At 34.7% G+C, this 24,831-nt stretch overlaps 1 protein-coding gene across 1 annotated transcript in view; it reads left to right on the top strand.

Moving 5' to 3' along the window:
- Positions 1–1,317: 1,317 nt before the first annotated feature.
- Htr1f (5-hydroxytryptamine receptor 1F) overlaps positions 1,318–24,831 on the top strand; it is a 145,391-nt gene continuing 121,877 nt past the window's right edge. The window contains exons 1-2 of the mRNA XM_046430560.2: positions 1,318–1,764; positions 22,915–23,031. The gene's annotated coding sequence lies outside the window, so the exon portion shown is untranslated. The remainder of the gene's footprint in view (positions 1,765–22,914; positions 23,032–24,831) is intronic.

Genomic DNA, 24,831 nt, shown 5'->3' on the forward strand with positions numbered 1-24,831 from the left:
CTGCACTAACAAAGAATAGAGACAAATGTCCTTAAAGCATCTTTGCATCTCTTCTGGACAACCTGCTCTTTGGACTAATGTTGCAGAAACTATAGATGGTGAAAATATTCTCAAACTGCTTGTTGATGTAACCTTGCACTTTCTCTGTGGCTGTGATCTATAAGATTGTTACAGAAGGATATGAATGTAAGATAAAGGTGGTCAATATCATATCTTTTAGGGAAATTACTGTGTTCTCTTACAAATTATAAATCTTGACTTGGAATTCTTTTCAGTGTAGCAACCTAAATAAATACCCATAACCACATTATCAAGTATTTATAAGGAACAAGGTCTGGAACTGTGCAAATCATGGCACAGAAAATTGAAGTTTAGGAATTATGTGAGAGAATGAAAACGTGAAATAAATGCTAATGATAATATGAAGTCATTACCCATGATTCAGCTAACGTTTACTAAGTGCCAAGCATTATGTTTATAGACAGTATCTCATTTAAATATATGATGTCAGAGAACAAGGATGGCATCACCAACAGAAAGAAAATGGGATGGATAAAACAGGTTTGTTCTTTAAGAAAGATTTACATAAATTTGTCTTTAGATGCAGGAGTTATTGAGAGGTGGGACAGCAGAAAGGGTCTCTGTGACAGGAGTTCCATTCTGGAAATGTGAATCTAGGACTGTCAGTCCAGAGGGTGAAACTCGGTTTTGGGTTGGTCCAGCTGTGGACTGAGAGTTTGGTGGTTTGTATGAAAAATTTGGCCCACTTCTCCCAACATTGGAGATCTGTTTAATTGCTGGAAAACTGCCACTTTCCAAGAAGTATTCAAGTTTCTGGGGTCAGTCAAAGCAGATTTGGGGAATTCATATTATGCTGATAGGACTGTTTACAGGGCTATAAAAAACATTGACCTGGAAAAAGTTTAAGACCAGGAATGGGAAAGGTCAAATATTCTCTCAAGGTCAAATCCAGGTCAAAATACTAGAGATGTATTCTAAGGTTTCTTCATCAAAACCACCGGGGATGATGAAGAAGACTGTGAATATACCTTGACTTCATTACCTTGCCTGTCTCCCTCCTCCTTTTGTCCCCAGCCCCAATTCTTTTTCAGGAAATGCCTTTGTTGTGAAATAAAATAGATCCCTGGGCCCATCTAACCACTGGTTTGCACTTGCACTTCCAAAAATTGCTGCTTAAAACATCCCTCCCTCTTTCCTTCTCTGCCTTCACCTTATTCATAGCCACATGATCAACTGAGAGGGAGATATAAAGATGTAAAGTTAAAGGAAACGAAATGGTTTTATTTTAGATATTTTCAGAAAGGTTATTCACGTCATTTCCAGATTTCACGAACAGATAATCTCCAAGGTATCACTCAAGTTAAAGGGATGGGACTTTTTCCCTCCCCCGCCCTTCTCCACGCATCAGTGGAACCGGAGGGCGGAGACGGATGAGAGAGGAGACTGGAAGGAGAAAAAGTGAAAGAAGAAAAGAAAGGGGTATTGATGAAACAAATGAAGGCAAGAAGAGAGGGGTACTATGGGTGGTGGATAACCCCTCGCGTCCTCTAGTGTGTCGATTGGCGCCCGGCTCTGCGCTCCTAACGGCAGCGCGCAGTCAGCTCCGTGGCCCTGAGAGCAGTCCGGACGCGCCACTGCCCTCAGGACAAGGCTGGCGCCGCGGGGTGTGACCCCTACCTATCCGTGCCCTGGGCCTGAGGGGACCACCTCTCCCTCGCCGGACTGCTGCGGGTAGCGCTCAGGGTGAGTATAAGCATCTGCGCGGAGCAAGGGGGAGCGCGTAGCTTCCATGGCTGGAGCGCAGGTGGGGAATGGGAACCCGGACCTTGGCCAGCGCCTGCTCTCAGCGGAAGGGCTGGAAAGCCCTGAATGGCTGGCGATAATCCCTTTCCAACACTGCTTGGACAGAACAGCACAGGAATTCAAAAATCGCCCTTTCCATTCACGCCCTCAACCTCTCCTCCCCACTGGCGAACTTTGGGGGAGCAAGCGTGGTACTGGGAGGAGCAGGTGGTCCTTACTGAGAGGCATGATCCCAGGCCCTGGGGCTAGGGGTGGCGGTTCAAATCGGTGTTTGCCCACTTAGGACTTTGGATCGAGGCTCTCCCACCTTGGGTAGCCGCTAAGATGGTCAGAGATAGGACAAGGGCTAGAATCCGGCCTTGGAAGGTCAGTAGAGTCCTCGAATCCATCCCTCGGTCGCATCTAGAGAGGATGGGGCGGGAGGGGGGTGGAGAGAATAAATATTAGTCAGCTGGAGGAAACCATAGATCGGAAATCATTTGTAGTTTTCCAACTTGATTTCCCGCGGGTAGGAATCAGTAAGGTAAAGAGGTGAGAGAGCTTCCACCCCGCGGCTGCAGCATACCTGGGACGCTGCAGGTCTTGCCCAAGGAGGGGCTGTTAACACCTTTCGGTTTAGAGTGACAGTTGAGCAAAGAAGAAAAGAGAGTCTGAGTGGCTGGCAGAGGGGTCCATTCTAAGGGTTGCTGCCCCTGTGGGGCTGGGAGAGTCAGAACTGTGTGCCAGATGGTTAAGGAAGGAAATGGAGAAATGGGGAGAAAGAAATACATAAGTACAGAGATTAACATTTGGGGTACTTTAAATACAGGATTTGATTTTTGTTTGTTTATTTGTTTGGCTGAAACAAGTGGATGGTGATAGGGCACTGTGTGGAAACAGAACAGGTGTTGCACCGCACTTTGGAAGAAACCTTGAGATGTAGGCTTCTTTCTCCTGTAGCTAGGTCATTCCGAAACACTGTGACGATTGTAATATGATTTAAATGATTTGTTAAACGAACATTTACGATGACATAGGCAAGTAGTGTTACCTAGCCCCTCCCCAGTTTTTCTGGAATAGCTACGTAATGACTGCAGTTTGATTACATTTTATGGGATGTGCTATACCTAATGCAGGAAAATAATTCACATTCAAAATGGATTGCACTTCAGTTCCTTTTACATATGGATCTTTGAAATCTAATTTATCAATCAATCAACCATTTTGAAGATACTTATCTTTGATTGCCCATTTGTCTATGTGTTTGTTAGGGAAGGTAAACTGAACCCTGAGTTGCCTTTCACTGATGGAGTGAGAGCCCACAACCAACACAAAACTGAGGAAAACTCTGCCATCTTCTCTGAGCTTACAATATCTCTTCCTCCTTTGATTCCTTCATCTTCTCCAAACTCATAAGCAGGTTCAAGTATCACTACTTTCTGTTACCTCAAATGACAGTGTAGTTCTTGCTTCCCTCTACCCCATTCAAATCTGTGTTTCAAGGTCAGTTTGGATAATGAGAGTAATTATTCAGTGTATCCAATCAAAAGTGGTTTTCTAAGCTTTGGGTAAAGTATTTATTTAAGGAACAAAGTCAGATGTTTCTAGAACAAATATTGTACTTGCCTGGTGTTAGCTAAGGAGTTCCCAGCTGTGGAAAATAAATTAGTTTACTTATTTCTAGTCAAGATTTTTTTTATAATTTTCCATAGACCCTTTTATTGATATGTGTCATTTGTCCAAGTCTCATCCATTTAGGCTTATTACAGAGCTAATGAACTTATATCAAATAAGTGGTTTTCCTTCAACAGTATATAAAGTTCTCTATTTATTGGAATGAAGACTTAAAGAATAGTATTATATTTTCACCCTGTCTCATTAGCCAAATAGCTAAGTTTTATGTGTGTCTAGGATTGAGCAACAGCATACTTGTGAAAGCAGCTTTTACAATTTTAAAATAAATACATTTCTTAACTAGTTTTATAAGGTTATTAGGTATATTGTTCTTATGCAGATTGTCATATAGTTTCCATTGATGTGAAACCAATAGAAAATGGTGATATATAGCACATATTTCTTAGGAAATACTTTGCTTTATTTTAAAATTGAGTACATATTTGTTTGAAAGACTTCCAAAATTATAACTTCTGAGTAGGAAATAAAGAGTGATAGTCTGAAAAGTTCCTTATCTAGCAAATGTGGTCTCTTTTGAATTTGATTAAATATAATTGAAATCATTTCAAGGATCTTTGAATGATACTTTCTAGTATACTAGTAATAAATGGATAATGTAAAATAATATGGACATTATAACATTTGAAAAGCCCTGGCAGAATTCTTTTTTTCAATATTAAGAGGTGGGGAGGGATGCTTTTTGAGCAGAGTAAAGAAGATGTGATGTGTCATGTCCTGATTGCTGTTAACTGAAAGCACTAACATCCTTATGGGAAAAGATCCAAAGACCCCTCAGGAAGCATGACTAGTGATCCAATGTAGAACAACTGTTCCTGTGCCCTGCAGTGGGAACACTTGCTGTTTGTGTTCCTCAGCATTAAAGTAGGCAAGAAATGCTCGTTTCTGCTCCAAAAGTGCAGTAGGAAAACTCAGAAGTAGCATCTGTAACAGAAATCATTCTCCCACTTGCAAACATATGTTTCAGAGCCTAGGAATGAACACAAATAGGCAAAGATTTTAACAATGAGTGCACAAAGAGAGAGAACTATGTAATATGATAATCTAACTCATTTGTGGTGCTTCCTTTTTCAGAAGTAATACAAGGCCTTTAAACCCATGTGATGGAACTTCTGTTGACTTCTGTATATATAGGAAGGCATGAAAACACTTCCAGCAGGAAATATTTTTGCCAAGATCCTTTTGCTATTGTGTGGAGATTACCTACTACAAGATGAAAGGGCATGCAAGAAAGCTACTAGAGTATCTTAGTTTAGACTTTAACTGTGATACCAATAGAAAACAGTGAGAAGAAACTGAATGCTATATGTATTTGGAGGTAACAGTGACAGAACTTGATGATGGATTAATGTTTGCTGATGGAAGGAAAGGAATGAAGACTTATGTATAGATTTATGTCAGGGTAATGGAAGGATGTAGTTGACACCAAGTGACATGGGAAGACTAGGCAGGAACAGTTAAGTTCTGAGCATCTTAGGAGATATCCAAGTTCAGGCTTCTCAGGGATAGTTGGGACAGAGTGCAGGGAAAAATGTCAGAGATGAAAATGTGTGTCATCAATTCATAAATGGAGTTTGGAACAATGGAATTTTGTGAAATAATTTCAGGAGACAATGTATTAAAAGATCAAGCTGAGAAAAAAAAAGAATTCTACAATAGTTCAAAATAGATATTGAGGACAGTAGAAGACAGAAAAGGAAACTGAGAAGAAGCAGTCAGTGAAGTAGGGAGAAACCCCAAGGGTTGTAACATCATGAAAGCCAAAAGAAAAAAGCACTTTAAGAAGAAGCAGTTGATGATCAACTGTGTCCAATGCTACTGAGGGGTAAACGTGTGTACAAAGTGTTAACCTTGAATTTATATGACCTTGTTAAGAGCCATTTTAATCAAAATGGTCATGAGTAAAGATTAGTAAGGACTGAACAAAAATTAATAGTGATTCCTGCCCTAGGAATTTATCTTCCAGAAAAAAATTGTACTTAGGTAAAATAATATATGTTCAAAGTTACTCTAGACAGCTCTGTATATAAGCAAACAATTGAAAAAAAAACATATATCTATAAATAGAAAATAAGCAAAATAAACCATGCAAATCCATTCAATGGAATGCTTTCCAACTGTTAAAATTATTAAGACAGCTTTCTTTGTATTAGAGTAAAAAGATATTCACAGTATATTAGGCAAGGATCAAAATTTGTAATGCTGTATGCCCGGTATGTTACCATTTATAAAAGAACCAAGAAAAATGAGCTTATAGTAAAAGGTACTTTTAAAATAATCATGGTTGCCTATAGAGAGGGAAATGGATGCCAGGGAATAATGCAGGGTAGAAGATAAACATTTATATGTATTTAAACACCTTTGGATTATGTGCACATAAATTATCTATCCAAACTCTAAATAAAATTGTATACATAAGTCTGAAAGGCACTTGTGATTTAAAATAATAAGAGAAAAGAAAGATGGGTGTGGTTAGGAAATTTACTGTATATAACAACTCTTTGAAGAAGTTTTCAAAAAGAAGATTAAAGGAAGCTGGAGGGAGCCATGGAAACTTTTTTAAAAAAATGGGAGTTATTAATGTCTGAATTAAACTAGTGAGAAGGAACCACACCAAAGGAAAATTTGATTTAAAAAATAAATAAAGGTGGCTAGTGTGGGAGTAAACTTATTTTACAAGTAGAAGGGGATGACATTACAGGTACTAATAAGAGAAGGCACTGGAATGACTAGGAACAGGGACAAAGCCATTTCCTGGGTCAGCATCTTACACTCCTAAATCTCAGTGCTGCCCAAGGTCATTTGTATAAACACAACTGCAATTGATGCTGTGATAAAATCTCTTTTCAAATCTTTTCTTACCTGATTGGCACTCGCTCTAGTTGCCCTTTGCAGCTGGTCCACAGTTTGTCGTCCCTCTCTAAACTAACTATCTCTGCTCCCTGCCGCTTCTCTGTCAAGATGAATCTTCACTGGGAATTCAGAGGCTCTCAGGAATTAATCTCCCTCACCACATCTAACTCATACTTTTATCTGCTCAGCTACTCTCCTTCCCTCCAGTTCTGTTGTCAGGCTGACCTCCTTCTCTGCTCTGGATCCCACAACAGAGCCACTCCAATCTGAACCTTGCTTCAGAAATCGTTATTTCTCTCACCTGCAACTTTAACTTCTTTTTTATATAATAACTCCACCAATGTATTATTAAGATCATGTCACTCCCATCCCTAAACAGAAAAACTTTTCATAGTCCTGAACACTCTTATACCTATAGTCCTGGTTCTCCTTGTTTCTCAACCAACTTCCAGAAAGAAAAAAGAAAAAAAAAAAACTGATTTTTATTTCCTATCAACATCTCCTCCTATCCCATGAACTTCTCTTCTACCACAGTCTGGCTTCCACTTCCACCACCTCATGAAATTGCTTAGTCAATGATCACCATATTATTAAATTCAAGGCTACTGATCACTGAAACCTGAGTTCACTGAACTGCTTATTGATATTTGACAAAGTTAACCATTAATCACTGGTGCCTTCTCTTCCCTTTGAAATCTGTGACGGCCCTCTCTTGGTCCACTTCCTTTTTCTTTGAATTTTACCTCTTCATTCAGTGATCCTTTTCTATTATCTGTCCTCATCTGTCTTCTCCATCCACTTCTACTTTTCTTATTCTCTTTTTTAGTCAAACGTCGCCTTGAGAATTTATCAACAAACAAGCAAACATACAAACAACTTGCTAACACTGTTTCCTTAGGAGGAAAAAAAATCACATAGCTACAAATATTTGCAGATAATTTCAGGTAATGAACAGACTCACTTGAAGCCCTTCAATGGGAGTTGAGTATTCTTTCTCGACCTTCTCATGAAATAATTTTATCAGCTACTGTGATTGCAGTTACTCCAAATGATGAAATTATGAGCCCTTGTTATCAAACCGTGAGGATGACTCAATTCTACCATTGCCTCTTAATGGGCTACTTGTGGCTCCAACACAAATTGTCTTGATGATTTTTTCCATACCTGGGTACCTCACTAGTTCTTCTTTAATTTATCCTTAAATAGAATCATATACTAATATATCAATAAATAAAAATTCTAACAGAAAATCAATATTATTGACAATTAATAGGAGATGAGGAAAATCATATAACAAAAGTATAGTGATGTTATTAATCTTTTGTGTGTGTGGTGCTGGGGATTAAACCCAGGACCGTTTGCATGCAAGGCAAGCACTCTACCAACTGAGCTATATCCTCAGCCCAATGTTATTAATTTTAATCAGATATGTATTGTTAGTTAAAACATTTTGAGCTTGAAGCTGACTTTTTTCTTGGCTTAAAAGGAAGACTAGAAAAAGTTTGGAACAAAATTTTCACCAAATTAAAAGTCTCTTAAGGGGTTAATCCAAAAGGAAAGAAAATTGAAAGAGAAGCGAATTCCTCACTCCCTGACAATAGTGTCAATGCCATGACCTTGTCCAATAGTTATTTTGTACAGCACCAATGGGACCCATCTTACATTTGGGTAAATTGTCTTCTCTTCTGCATACCTAACCCAAACCTCTTCATGAAGCTTAAATCCTAAAGATTAGTAAATGAACAGATCAGTGACCTCAAAGCCCAATCAACAGATTGATAATTAAACCCCCTTTTCCCTGTAATATTCCAAAATCTTATCAGAAAGACTCCCAGATTCCTTCTTTTTAACTTTTCTCCATACCTAAATTCAGTCAGTCCATTTCCATTAGGTCCCTTGAATCCATTAACTCTATCCTTCTGACCACCCATTGCTAATTTAACTCAATATGCCTGGCCTAGACTAAATACCTTCAAAGCTCATCTGCGTGAATCCTTTGCCTTGCCCCCATGAATCATTTTTCCCATATTGCCAACAAATTAATTTTAGAATTAATTCCATCCCATGCTTAAAATCTTTAGCCACTCCACCTTGCCTGCCTGCCAGCTCTGCTTCAAGAATATGGACCTACTCATAGTTCTCTGATACATGGAATTTCCTTTGTTCCTCAGTTTATTCTGAATGTCTTTCAACCTAAAAAAATTCTTAGCCATTTGCTAGAGTGTATATGTATGTATGTATGTATGTGTATATATATATATATATATATATTTTTTTTTTCTTCCCAGATCCCTTCCTTTATCAGAGAGTAACCCACTCTTCCACTTGAGCAGTGGACCTTTTAAAGCTCTTAAGAGGAGGGAATTGAACTCAAAACAAAGAAAACTTCTTTCTCAAGTTGTCTAACTTTAGAGTACCTATAAACAAGCCATGGCACTGAACATGTTTCAGCTACGTTTGGGTTAAAACAATTTTCTAGAAACCCTATCCAAAACTTATCTTTCCCTGTTCAGTGGTGGACTCTATAACATTTCCTTCTTTCCAACTATTTCATAAAATTAAAAAGAAAAAAGAAAACCGGAGGAGCTTCCTAACATAATCTTCTGTACCTACAATCTCCAAAACAGGCTATTTTTCTTATATAATAAAACCTCAAGGGAAGAAAATTACATAACCTCACTCAATAACCCATTTTAGTTTTCAACTGCCTATATATATATATATATATATATATATATATATATATATATATATTATAAACTGATGGCTGTAGTTATTCTACGCTTTTTGAAATGGACAATATGGGGTTACATTTTCTTTATATCAAATTTTCATCTATTTCAAAACAATATCAACCAATATTAAACAATATTTCAAATCAGGAGTTATGATACCCATTCTTGTTTTGCAGATGTTTAACTTTCTGTCTTATTCAAGATTCAGAGGATTTTGCCTTTAGTTTCTCTCTTTTTATCTTGTAAATAGTATATCAATGTATTAGCAGACTAGTACTAAAAATTAATGGAGTAAAATTTTCTTGGGATAGATAATCTACATAAATAGCAGTCTATATATTAAAACAGTCGATGCTGTGTGCAAATATCAAGGCATGAGAAGCCATTAAAATATTTTATAATACATTTTAATTTCCTAGTACTTTGAATTTTGAAGCATTTTTATATTTTGGAAAATATATATGAATTTGTTTTCTAATTACCTGTATAAGCAAGATTCCTGAGTACTTTCTTAATAGCTAAATAACCTCAGAAAAGACTAATTTGGCTGATACTTACAAGCAAGAATAACTCAGTTACATGCTACCAGTAACAATGAATAGGTTATTGTGCAATAAGTTCCAGATTTGGAAAGTGGTCATTTCAACATTCTGTGTGCATATTATCCAGTGCATGCCACCGTAACACCACACTAATAACTGAAGGCATCTTTAGCTGTTCAATGGAATCTTGGCAGCTGAGCATTACAAGCCAAGGACCCTTCAATCTTCATAATTTTAGCTGAAATAAAAGCAATGGAGATCTCTATTCTTATCTTTGATAGCTAAATCAGGATTCTATGATTTGGAAGCTTATTGTTATGACAAAAGAAGCCTGGATTTTAAATGGCCAAAGAACCATTTTCTCTGAAATTCATTCTGGGATATTTCTTTCCTCTCTGTTTTCCTGATTAGATTCAATCTGCCACCACCAGTTTTAGGAAAACAGGAGAGAAAAAACTAACATCATTTCTTTCATAGTCCTAACCTTGGAAAGAATTTTCAAATAAATGGGTTAAAATCCTGACAAACATCACTTCTATGTATAGAAATTTATCAAGGTTAAGCTCAATTCTATGCAAGTTTCTCTTTCTCTGATATATTCTCTAACTAAAAGAGGGACAACCTTTCATTGAACATCACTGCTATCCACAGCCACAATGGGAGACAATCTGTATGATTGTTGCATTTTTTTAAAAGTTTATAAATGTATTGTCCTATTGTAAATTGTAAGTAGATAGTACTCCTGCAGGAAGTACTAAAGAAAGTTACACTGAAACCAATGTCACATGTTGGAACATTACTTTTCTCAGAAAAACATCCAATTTGGTGTTAGACACAAATATGTAGAATTCACAGTGAAGAGTTAAAAAGTAAGTGCTTTCTGGGTGAATACATTTACAACTGCCTATAGCATACAAAAAATGGTATCAGACCTCACTGATGAAAAGTACAAGGAATACCCTGCCCTAGATACAAACTGAGTAGCAACAAGAATCATTCAGAACTACCTGTAATTCCGTGAATACATTGATGGTAATTTGAGGATGCACTGTTTGATGGTTTTAACAGTTACATCCAAATATGTTATTACATTTTATCTTCACATCTGGACAGGCATGAATATCCTCATTTTACAGAAGAGAGAAGTAATATCCAGAGAAACCAAATGGTTTGTCTTAAAGCAAGGGCTGATAAATGGCTGAAATGGAGGTGGAAATCCACATTTCTACTTGTTTCAATCATCTTCCAATATGTAAGAGAAAACTACATCTTCTTCTGGATTCCTTTTTATTAAGGGTTTTATCTCTTGTTTGTTAGGCTTAAAATAAAAGTGAACTGCAGTATTTTTACTTAAAACAATGTATTTTCTTTCATATTGCTGACTTTACAGGTGTTTCCAATAAACAAATATGTAATTTTATTCTAATCATATTTTCCTCATTGTTGAAAACATAAGTCTACAAAATATTTTAAAGAACAAAGTAAAATACTCCATAACTCTAAAACAACATTCTCACAAAAATTGAGTATTGTGTTTCTGTTCTATTAAATAATTGATTGCCAAAATCACATGTCTCAATACTTGTTGATATCAGTACATTTTTCATTTGATTACTTTTAAAGTTGAATTTATTTTTTTCCTATTTTTGTGATCACTTTAATTTCTCCTTCTTAGAATTATCTGGCAGTGACTTTTGCTCATATTCCTCTAGATATTTATGGCTTTCCAAACTTTTTCTATTATGAGTTGTGAATTTTTCCCCTTGTTAAACTTGGTCCATGGTAAATGTTTATAGCATATAAGTTTAAATTTTGTATAGTTCAACATTTCAATTTTTTTACTTTAGTTTCATGAAACCAGAAGTTTTCAACTTTTCATCATGAAATCAGCTAAATATTTGTTCATATTTTCTAGTTTTAATGGACATGTATTATATATCTTTCATCAAGCTCAAATTCACTTTTATATATCATGTGCATAAGTTTTGAGTTTGATTTTTTTCCTAATCAACCTATTTATCAAAATACTATGTCTTGAAAAGTTATTCTTTTTATTCCCACTGGTATGAAATATTAAATTTATCATATAGTAGGTGCTTCTGTTTGAAAGGATCCTCAGCAATACTTTTCTACTTTTAAAGTCTGAACAATAGCATATAATTATATTCATAGAGATATTCCATTAAAATTACAATAAATCAAAGCAGAGGGTGTAGCTCAGTGGTTGAGCACTTGCCTAGTATGAGCAAGGCCCAGAGTTCAATCCCCAGCACCAAAAAAAAATTTTCTTATGAGCAAAATACTGTTAATTTTTTAAGCAAATCTGGATACCCAATCTGATTATTTTGTCCTTTAACTAAATGTAATCACTTTTTTAGTTAGCTTACTATAAATATCAAGTTTTGTTTTTCCTAGACCAAACTACTTTCATGTTATTTTTTTCTCTATTTTATCATTTTTTATTATTTTTTAATGATTGTCAATTCCTTCATTTGTTTATTCTCTTGGAGTAAATACATTTTGGAAATTTGGATTTATAGACAAATGAGTTTATTTGGTTGTGATAGAAACTGGTATAGGTCATTGTTTGAGTTCCTTGTCATTTCCAAGATCCTGAAGTCTAACAGTAAGTAAAGAGAACTAATAGTCCCAAAAGAAATTTCTTCCATCAAAATGTCACTGTTAATTATATTAATATTTATGTCTTTACCACATACACCTGGGCAGGACTAGTTATATACTTTACTAGAACACATTTCTTATGTTAATATGCCACCCAAAGACCCAAGCAGACTGCAGACCCAGGAATAATACTTCATATCCCTCCCCAAACCTTCTTTTGATGTCATTCTTTGACCTATAGCTGTAGTATGTGGCTGGTTGAGTATGACAGTTTTATCTTCACTTATCTCCCAGAAACTCAGCTTTTTTGAAAGAGGAAATTGATAATAGTTGTATTTCCATCTTCTATGACTTCTATCAAATTGATTTACACTCTTTCAGATAAAAATTCCTGAAATTTTGACCAGGAAGATGTCAGACATCACTAATTTCAAACAATTTCCTTTACTAAGTTTATAAATTGCTTCAATATGAAGTCAAATAGGTGAAGAATTACACGAAAACTTGAAAAGAAATTCCCTCAGTTGTGACTTTTGACCCAGTTTACATATGATACGAAGAAAGAAAATACTAACTTTGCACAGGAGTTATTAACTGTGAGTAGTTCTTGGCTAGTACGCATATACACTGAACTCATCTATTTGAAGTAGATATTCTATCAGTGCACATAATCTGACAATATTAAAACTTTCTCTTGTTCTTCCTCAAATAATTCGACTTTGTATTTTATGTGCCGATAAGTCATAGTCCAGGTACATAATCAGGTAAATAATCCTGATTTGGAATAATTCATTAACATTTTTTTCTCACAGTTGAGTAAGACTCTGTACTTCATATTCCTTTAGGTTCTCATTTAGGAAACATTTAAAATTATATATGAACCATAATCACAAAATTGGAGATAACCCAAGACTCTGGTTCTTTGTCTTCTCTGAATGATTAACCATAGATATGCCCTTGCAGCTAACAGATCTCTCCTGTGAAAAGAAGCATCCCTACAAACAAGCAAATTACTTGACATAGGATAGTTCTTGATACAACTGCACAATGAAATTGCAATTTTACAAAGAAGCAAAGGAGGGCTATGAGGAAAATAGGGTGAAAAGGAAATTGATATGTTTTGTTTTTTAATAGTGAGAAGTCTTTGAAACATAAAGGACATGACAATGATATTTACATGTCAATAAATGAAAACTGAACTCTAAAAGGATACAGAATAGCAAAGGAAATATTATTGTTAAAATTGTGCAAGGATGTTTATAAAGAGTCTAAAAAGTGTTTTGGCTAGTGGTATTCCAGAAAATGTTTACCAGCCAGCTATGGGAGGGAGAAGAATTTGTGGAATTTACCAGTTTTCCTAGTATAAACATTTCCAACATGATCACTTTCAAATTGTCAACCTGAAATTGCTGAACAGAGTCAGGAAGAAATGTCTCCAGTGACACTTACAAACCAATGCAAATCAGTTCTAGAAAAGTACTGGTATAATCTTGTAGTTTTATTTTATTTTAGTGCTGGGGTTTGAACCCAGGGCCTTGTACCTGCAAGGTAAGCACTCTACCAACTGAACTATATCCCCAGTTCTCTAGTAGCATTTGTTTAATAAATGGTTAACTGGCTCTGTAAGACTTAATTGATGGAGGCAAATAGTATCTTGTGCCTAGAGGTATGTACTTCCCAGTTAAAGTGATTAGTCAATCTGGTTTTAGTATCACATTATAAGGGATTGGATCAGATGTTCATGTGTTTAAATCCCAGCAGCATGACTTACTGTATGGCTTTAGCAAAATAACCTTATTTATCTAAGTATTCATTTGTTTTATTCATTTTTAACTAGGCAAATAGAAATTGTATATATTTAGGATGTATAAGACGAGGTTTTGAAATATGTATATATTATATAATTTGTAAATCAAGCTAATCAGCATATGCATTATCTTGTGTATATATTTGGGGTAAGAACACTTAAAGTGTTTCTAAATAATTTTAGGTAATGCATTGTTATTAACTGCTATTGCCATGTTGTATAGCAGATCTCCAAAACTCATTCCTCTGGCCTAACTGAAACTGTTCATCCCTTGACTAAGCTACTCTAATGCTATCTTTCCGACCCTGCTAGCTTCTATCCTACTCTTCTTCTATGCGTTTGATTATTTTTAGTTTTCCGTGTATTAAGGCCTAATTTATTCATCTGTATGAGCCTAAAAAATCAGAACTATTTAGCAAATATAGAGATTAAAAATATAATAAATATGGATGTAGCTGGTATATAAATAGATTATAATAATAATTACTTTTCTTTTTGGTTCTGTATTACTCATTTCCTTCTTCCTGTCCTCACTTGCCAGAAACTACTAAAATGAGGTCAGAAGATGTAGTATAATTAGAAAGGCAATGATTATGACTCTAATGTTTACACACTCATTTAGCTACCTGAAAATTGTCCCTGTATGGGGGGAAAGTTCAGAAAAAATACAGACACCACAGGAATAATTCAGTACCAACATTTGTTTTCCTTTCTATTTGAAGTGTCAAAATAAAATAAGTACACAACTTTGAAGACACTGCAGGCCATGGCACATGGATAATCCTCATGACCTGATTTTGTCATATCATTTTGCAGCTTCTGTGGTTAAGGAAAAGAAGTCAAGGAATGTGGAAGACATATTAAGTGATCCAGCTTATGGTATTTGCCACAAAAATATAGTTATAGAAAACAGAAACAGTATGTTGCAGGAATTCATGAAAGAAACTATTTTTGGCTACAAAAAAATAGACGAGACTTAAAAACCTGGCATTTAACATGGTGTCTGCAATATTTGGTAGATTTAAAGTTGCTCATATTTAGAACATTTGGGTGAGGTCAGAAAATAAAGGTTACAGAAATAAATGATATAGAAAAAGAACAATACTTGGCAGGGAGTTAAATAAGTAGCCTCTTATGTTCCAAACACAATATAAACCTAAAATAGGATCAAGATATATACAACAAAAGGAACCTATGAGTTTGTTTTTTATTTCCTACCTAATTACATATTTGAAGAAGCATGCACTATATTAGCAGATATTCCCAAATAATACTAAATATAAATCATAGCTTCATTTTACAGAAGAGGACACTGATGACCAGTTATATCTGGCTACCCTGAGGAATACAACTTATTATTCAAGAGATTGAAACATTTTAACAATAGGCATAACATGATGGGGAGTGTTCAATTCCCACAATTATTTGACAATGGGAATTAAAATCCTTCACTTAATGCCACTTAGAAGCACTAATGACTACAGACACCAAATAACCATTCTGCACATAGCAGACATGTCTTAGTAGTTTTCTTTACAAAAACAAGTGTAACCATCTAGCATTTTACTTACCTCCTTCCTCTGCAAAGAGTCAGGGCAAGTACTTCCATTCTTTCTGATATGTAAAATGTAAGTTATTTAGGTAATTATTTCAGACTTCTTAATCCAAATTTTCTATAACAACAAAAAAAGGTAACATCTGCACTCTTATGAAATAGATTCATTTGGATTAATTTTTTTCAGTTCTATTTGCAGAGAACTGAGCCTTGAGAAAATTTGAAACATGACAGGCAAGTGTGATTAAGGAAAAGACAAAGTTTGCCAGTATATAATTCTAGTTGAGAAGGGGGATTTAGTTGAATGACTAGTCATTCTAATAATTCTCTAATTGTTCTTTCTGGCCTCCTAATTGATAAATCAAAAGAAACAATTATGTATCCCCCAAAAGCATTGTCTCACATGTGAGAAGGTTTCATGGAGAAATATTTGGGTTGTGAGGGTCTTAACCTAATCAGTGGAGAAATAATTGGGTTTTGAGAGTCTTAACGTAATCAGTGAATTAATCCTTGATGCGATTAACTGAGTGGTAATTGGAGGCAGGTGAGGTGTGGCAGAAGGAAATGCTTAACTGCAGGCATGGCTTTGGGTGTATATTTGTATCTGGAGCCAGAGTCTCTCTGCTTCTTGATCACCATGATATGAGCTGCTTCCCTCTGCCACACCCTCCGGCAAGATGTTCAGCCTCATTTCAAGCCTTGAGGAATGGAGCCAGCCTTCAATGGACTAATACTTCTGATACTGATCCCTCAAATAAACTTCCTCCTCTACAGTTGTTTTGGTCAGATCCTTATAGTCACAGCAACAAAAAAGCTAACTAAAACAGGTCCCTCCCTATCTTTATCTCATCAGTTGACAACATTTGACTATGGTTTACAGATACTACTGCTTTTTTTAATTGGAGCATTATAATTATAGACACAGTGAGATTTGTTGTTATGTATTCATACATGCACACAATGGAACAATATAATTTGGTCTATTTCATTCCCAAGTACCTCCCCTTTCCCAGTTAGTTTCTATAGTAACATTCTTCTGATTTTTCTGACATTCAAACTGTTCTTCTCATAGTTTACATAATTTGTTAATCTGTTTTTTTTTTTTTTTTTAGTAGTACTTGGAAGTGGATTATGTATGGTAAAAGCAAGCATGCAGAAGAATGATGAAGTCTTATATCCTTAATATGATGTAAACGTTCTTCATAATCTGACCTATCTGCACTTCGAACTTTCCCTCTAGACTCACTTTCCAAACTCAGAATTTCTTAGCAATCACAACCTCAACAAAATCTTCTCAGAATCTCTCTCAAAGTTATTTAATTTACTGAGCTTTTATAGTTTCTATTTGTATATCTATTGTTGAATTTACTACATGTTCCTATAGTTGATATATAAAAATATCTCCACCACCTCACTATACCATAAACTTTGGAATGGCAAAGAACATGTCTCTAACCCTTATGCACTTAATCAATCACTATAATGATGTTTTTAAAAATCAACAAATTCATGTGTAATTGACTAATGAAAGTCTAGTGAATACTGCCTGGTCCAGCTTAGTCAAGTTTCTAAATTCCTTTTTATCTTTGTTTTATTAAAGGACAACAATTCAGTTTGCAATCTTTAATTACAGAATCTGGCAACATTTTATTCCATAAAATAAAATAAGTTTTTTGATGTGCTGAGGAGAGTAATTTGGTTTTATAGGCCGAAAACGGGAGAAGAAAACAGAAACAAGAACGAAAAATAGATTGGTTCCTTAAAGGCAGGGATAGGGATCCAGAACAATAAGAAAATAACTGATTTATTAGCATTTGCCTTTTTTAAGGTTGCCTCTTTTGTGTAAGAATTAAAGCAAAGGAAACTTCAGTAGGTCAGACAAATGGTATAGTATCAACTTGGTCATGTGAAATTTTGATTTTAGCCTCTCCTTTGGGGCCTGGTGCAGGAGCATAGTCCAGAATAATGGTCTCCAGTAATTTTTATTTAACTGTCCATTTACCTGCAAAAGGAAGATAATAATAATTGTAACAACCCTTTACCCTTCAAATCTCATAATCAATGTTTGTTATCAAAATAAGAAAACTGATTACAAAAACATTTTATAAATGTAAGAATTTTTAGTTAATTAAGAAAACCAATTCAAGTGTTTAAAGCCTATAGATTCATTGGACTTTTAAATAGCCACATATACACTTCACAAATGAAATGAGATGCTACTGCTTTTCTTATCTTTATTAATTCTTTTGTATCCCAATGTGTAGAGAAAATGTCAACTTTGCTGATTCAGTAGCCCTTCATTTGAATGTTATCAAGGTAGAGATATAGTGACTTCATTCATCATAGCTTTTTGAATCTCTTAGTTATATCATTATTACTTGCTTTGATTTTATGTTCCTAAAAGATGTATCTCTCTGTATAGTAAAAAGCATCTTAACATTGATAGTGACTTACTGAATGGTTATAAACAGAATAGGAAGGAATAAAAAATTGACATGCAATTTTTAAAAATCAAGCAGTTGTCCCTATCATTCTCATTGCAAAATTCCTACACATAATGATATGCATTTAGCTAGAAAAACATTATTTATTAGTTCTTGCAACCATACCAGTTGGGAATGCTACACTTGTTGCATTGCTGAGAGCTCTGGCCTTTCATTATTGTTCTGAATTTGAACTAAGCAATGGTTTTGGCATTCTGCACAGTATTGAATGTTACAAATGAGATGCACTGCTGGAAAGTAACTTGACCTCTGTTGCTGGCAATCTTTCACATGCCTGTTCTCCAAGTGACATAAGGGAAGTTTAAATTTAAAAAGCTAAAAACAAATGGTAAGACTACTGGGGTGTTTTAAATGTATGTCAAAGTTTTCACTCATCATTCATTGGTTTTACAGATGCCGCCTCAGTACTATTGCTCATGTTGCTGATGAAGCTGTGCTATATAAAGCACAGTTCTGTCAAAGTCAGGAGAGTTAGTAGAAAGACACTCTTTGTCAGAGATGGAATTGACAAGCACCAATTCCATGGAAACTCTCTGATAACCTTCAGAAATGGCACTGTGCTTTTCCACTGTCCCCAAAAGGCATCATTATTAAGAAGGAAAACAAGAATTCTTGTGATTTATTCTTTGTTGTTCTAAAGAAATCCACAAATGCAGTGTAACTCTGGGGAATTCTGCACATATTATTTCCTTCTTGTTTCAAAAGCTCTTAACAGAGATGTGGGCCAAGATTTAAAGTGACCCTCCAAATGAATCACAAAACCTGGAAATAATTGTTCAAAATGCATACTTACATATGACAAAAAGTTCATGTTGTTTTTCTATTATTTACATTATCTATACAAATAGGTTTAGAAACCAGAGTTTCTGATAGAACATTAAAAATACAGCTGGCTCCTCCATGTCCGTGGGTGTGACATCATAGATTCAACCAACGAGGGAGCAAAAATATTCAGAAAAAAATGTATATATATTAAACATGTACAGATTTTTCATCTTATTCCATAAACAATATAGTATAACAATTGTTTACAGAACATTTATAAGTAATCTAAAGATGATTTAAAGGGTATGGGAGGTTCTTCATAGATTATATGCAAACACTACAGCATTTGCATAAGGAATTTGAGCATCCATGGATTGGGGTATCTTCGGGGCTCCTGGAACAAATCCTCCATGGACACTAAGTGACCACTGTAATTCACGACAAAGCGATGGGGTGAAAGGAAAGGGGACAGTGGAGGAGTTGCAGGCTCACATTTTATCATGGCAAGGTTTCATATTTTCTACATGTCCAATGAAACCCCGAAAATACCTGCATTTGAGCCAAATTGCCAAGTACCCCACCTGGAAGGTGGTTTAAAAAGTAAAGCAACTCCAGTAATAAAAAGACCAAAAGGATTGGTAGAAGATGATGACTCAAATCTAATTGTCTTCCTAGGAGACAGATTCACAAGGGGTCTGCAACTCCTCCATGCCAAACAGTGGCCTTCCACTACCACTCCTCTCACCCCATCATCATCACCCTGCCTTCCTATCCCTGCCTCTTTCCTACTACGCTTTCAACAGTTTGGTGTATCCCACAGGCATACCATCAAGTGTACAGGATGGGAAAGAAATCTGGAGCACAAAACTTAGGGAGGCTTGTATTTACCCTTGAGTCTGGGCAAATGCCTTTTTAAATTCTGCACCCTGATCGACAACTGAAAAAATATTTCAAAAAAGATGAGGGGTGGGGGCTGGTATTTTAGCTCAGTGGTAGAGCGCTTGCCTAGCATGTGTGAGGCACTGGGTTTGATTCTTAGTACTGCATATAAATAAAGGTCTATTGACAACCAAAAAAATATTTAAATATGTATACCCTGAGTCCATCATTTGTTTGGGAAGGAAGAGGATGGAGTGTCTGGATGACTTTGCAAGCCCTTCTTTAAGCTCTGCAGGAACTTATCCAACCTTAAAAATTAACACTTTATGTGGATTTTTATAAACTTACATTGGAAACTTGTTCCTTTCTGTCTTAAGCTTTAGCTCAAAATTCCAGGGAAAATGTCCTTTCACTTTCTGTTACATATAGAACCACAGAGTTTACCTCCAGATTTTTATTATCATAAAAAACTCAGTGAATTGTTTTAGGTGCATAGTGTTTTATTTTGTTTAAGTTATTTCTTTATGATAAATATCCAGCAATATAATTACTGATCTAATGATATGAATGTTTTGAAGATGCATTATTTACTGCCAAATTGCTTTCTTTAAGGAATCTTATCCATTGTCACTGTAAATTTGGATAGCTCTGTTTCTTTTCCCACAACCTGACACCCGTATAAGTATTTTAGTTACTAATCCAGCTGGTATAAAATTATATGATTTTTTTTTGCTTCATTCTTGAATGTTTTCTCTTTGTGCCAATACTTTTATCTTTTATTTATTTATTTGTGGCTTACTTTTATAAATATTTTTATTTTTCATCAAGTTTATGTGTTTGGATTGTCTATGGTCATGGAAAAATGCTAAAATATTAGCTGAACCTCAGATTAGCTGAACCCTACGTATTATTTTCTCTGTTTTTATCCTTTAAATATCAGCATTATGATATTTCTTTTTAAAAATCCTTCTTTTGCTTTTATTTATATTTATGCTGAAATTTGGTAAATTACTATAGAGTATTAATATTGGGAAATAGGAATTATTAATGAACAAACTTTATAATTGACCAGTATCTCCATTATGTTAACATACAACATTATGAAGTTTCAATATACATGATAATAAAAATCATTGCTTGTAGAAACACACGTATTTTTAAATTTTATACATTTCCTCAAAATGAAATTCAATATTCATTAATATTCCCATCAAAATGTGTGGATACTGTTAACAAACTCTAGACTTGAGCAAAATTAGGAAAAAAATAAATATTGAAAGTTAGAAACTTAAATTTTAAATTTATTGAGCATGTTGCAATGAAAATGCAATGGTAAATATAGTATTGATGATTAATTTAAACATTCTACTTTTTCGCACTTCTGTGTAGATATGTTTGTTTTTTTGTTTTAAGAAATAGAAACAATTTATATTACATGTGAAGGAGTAATTATGAGCCAGTCAAAATTTTAAAATCTAATAGACAAAAATGAAACAGCTAGGTATGGGTAAAGATTGCCAAAGCTCTATTTTCTTAAATCATGGACAGCTTTAATACGATTTATACTTACATACAGAACAGAGGAAATGTCCATTCTGAGACGCTGAGAAACATTCAGCAGGATGGCCTCATACATCAAACATCCAATTACATATTAGGAAGTAAGTTGTTTTAAAGTAATTATTCAATAGCCCAAAATGAATATAGTTTTACAATGTTTACATATGAAAGGTAATAAGTTTAAGAGGTAACATTAGTATAATTGATTAAAATCAATTTCACAAATTTGTCATAACTACCATTACTCATTTCTCTCTTAAAAGGGAAGGAATGAACATAAAATAATATAGGTAAGATACACAGATTCAAACAGAGTGTTTACATTTGGTAAATATTTTTGTGACTATTTGAATGTTAATTCAAGTAAATCAATTTCAAATTTAACTTGATTTATAACTAAATATGACAAAATCAAATGTCAGTATACATTCTTGACCTTGTCAAATCAAATAATTATTTTCCAGTTGAAAAGAGTATTCACTGATTTCCTAAGTGATTTAGACAAATAATAAAATTGACAATGAATAAACCAATTCTGGTAATATTTGGTAATTCTTATCATTATCATTTTATTTAATATTTTATTCCTGCCTAGCTCTACTAAATACTGGATGATTTATGTTTTTGTTACACACAAACAAAATTAAATTCTATGTGGAACTTTTTGTATTTTAAGATCCATAGGTTTTTTACATTGTTGGTTTTATTCAATGCCAGTGTAAAGATTTCCAAGAATCCATAAGTTGCATGTGTGAATCTTTATATTTTCTAAACTACTTCCTAGTGTACTATCTCTTTTGGGCCTCATCTCAAGTCTCTGAAATAAAAAGTCGATGTCATCAGTTTATTAGTGCTGTTTTTCCATGATAAATTGAAACTAAGTTGATACATCCAGTTATCTTATGATACTGTACCCTTAATCCCAGAGAATGTGGAATACAATATGTCATTGTGATTTGAAGTCCCTTACCTTCTAGAAATAGAATTTTCCCATCATGCCTAAAATCCAAAAATATTAGAGATTGCCTTTTCAGTTATTGGATGACTCTAATCCTACTTCTCTGTGTAGACAGTATCTTAGGAAATAGGTTAAGGACTGGAGTTGTAGCTCAATGGTAGAGCACTTACCTAGCACACATGAAGCACTGGGTTCGGTCCTCAGCACTACATAAAAATAAAATAAAGATATTATGTCCACCTATAACTAAAAAGTTTTAAATAAATAAAATAAAGGAATTGTGTCCATCTACAACTAAAAATTTTTTTTAAATGAAAGCACAATTAAACCTCTCACATCTCATGATTAAATATGATACCAGTTCTCTAATTGATTATCTAATCAAATGTCTAGTAGATAATGACAAATATTAATTACAAAAAGAACAAGTCAAATATCCAATGACTAACATATACACACATACAAATCTTTTTCTTTTCTTTGACTTCTAAATTGATGATTTGTTTATTTTTAAAGTGGTTATTGGTGGGGAAGGAAGAAGGAAATGAAACAATTGTTTCAGAAGATCAGAACTAAGATGGTCAAGGCTGGCAGAATTTCAGAATAGAAAATAAATAATTTGTTTCATTTTTTTTAAAGGAGGGACTGAAGAGACATTGAATTGGACTGTGAGCCTTTCACTAGCTTCTCATCAGAACAGGAACATGAAGAGGTGGAGTGATGATGGAAACCAGCAATCCAAACCATCACAATATGGTGAGCATTCTCAGATCCAAACCACAAAGAACAGCTAGTTGAGCATCGGTGAGAAAATTAAAAAAAAAAAAAAAAAAAAAAAACAATGCACTGAATCAAAGAAGTGAAAGCAAAAGTGGCACTGGAGTGGTGAAAGTCAGCATGAGTATTATTGTTTGCAGGAAAGGGCAATGCCATTGATGAGCTGGTTTCCTGAGGCCAACAGTGAAACCATGAAGGGTTAAGGTTAAAGGCGAAAGAAAGGGTGACTCCAGGAGCCTACCGGAAGAAAACAGAATAGAAACTTGGAAAATTATTAAAGCAACATTGGGTTGAGTGCACATAAATTAAGGAAAGAGTGCTTTAAGGGAAATGTTTATAGAAAATAAAAAATAGACATAAAATACTATGTCTGAAAGAAAATCTACATTTTGAATTTAACAATCTTATCAATAACAATCATTATTGTAAAAATCCAGGTTTTTTTTTCATTATTTGGAAAGATGATTATTTGCCATGAAAGGATGAACAATGAATTTTAGCTCTCATCTTTCCATATCTCTAGGATATTTGAAGTAGAATATTGCTTTAAACACAATCACTACTTATGTTGCTCAGGTTGCAAACTGCCAGACTGAGGGAGACATTAATAGTTTATCCATGCAATGCATAACCTGTGCAACCCATACACATTGTCTCTGATTCTAGGTCTACATAAGCAATAAAATTACATAATAAATGCTGATCTTGGGAAGAGCAATGGATCAGGAGTCTTACAGTTTCTGCTTAGGTCACAGAACACGTCTGCTAGCTCCTAGCTGGATATTATTCAAGTGAATTAACCTCTTTCGATCCACTGTGCTTATTATGCAAAACGCTAGTAATAATACTTATCTTTCCAAAGCTTACTCAGTTGTCTTGGTAAGAAAGTTTTGGAAAATTTTATTTTATATAAGTGCCCATTTTTATATAGAAGATCAATACAAACTTAGGATAGTCCTGTTGTTACATGTATGTATCTTAATCTTTTGAAGAGATGGAATGACACACAACATCATGGAAGTTATAGTTACATGTTAAGCTAGAATTATCTGTTTAATAAGTGATTTTTAATTAAATGGATGGTTATTATGTGCTATGGCAAATATTTTCAACAGTTTGTACTACTTTTTAAAATCTGTATATCAGATTTAGAGAACTCCAGTGGTCCCATTCTCCTCAGGATTCCTTTTAAAAGTTCATTTTCATATTACAATAGAAAATGCAATTACAATAGAAAATGCAATAGTTTCTGATTCAAGATCCTTTCATCCATGCAGTCTACTTTGCAGATCATCTTCCTTTTCAAGACTTCCAGATATTGGAATACTTTAGGAATCTGTCTTCAACCCTCTCTCCTCTGTCCAAACTGAGGTTTTCTCAACTGGCCACATGACTTTTAAAAAATTCCATATGCAAAAATCTTTCAGATTTATAGCTATATAGCAGAATTCTCCATGACATTTTTTTGGGGGGGCGGGGTTTACCAGGGATTTAACTCACAGGCATTCAACCATTAAACCACATCACAAGCTGTACTTTGTATTTTATTTAGAGACAGAGTTTCACTGAGTTGCCTAGCACCTCACTTTTGCTGAGGCTGGCTTTGAACTTGCAATCCTCCTGCCTCAGCCTCCAGAGATGCTGGGATTACAGGTGTATGCCACCATGGCCAGCTGCCGCAGTCTGGCTGGGCACAATCAGGAGCCACTTGTCAAAAGAAACTAACTTTATTTTTAGAACCACACACGCCAAACAAAACAGCCTCTCAGGAAAAACCCT

This window comes from Marmota monax, unplaced genomic scaffold, assembly GCF_021218885.2.
Source record: "Marmota monax isolate L192 unplaced genomic scaffold, Marmota_monax_Labrador192_F-V1.1 WCK01_AAM20220418_F8-fsc00016, whole genome shotgun sequence".
Lineage (NCBI taxonomy): Eukaryota > Metazoa > Chordata > Mammalia > Rodentia > Sciuridae > Marmota > Marmota monax.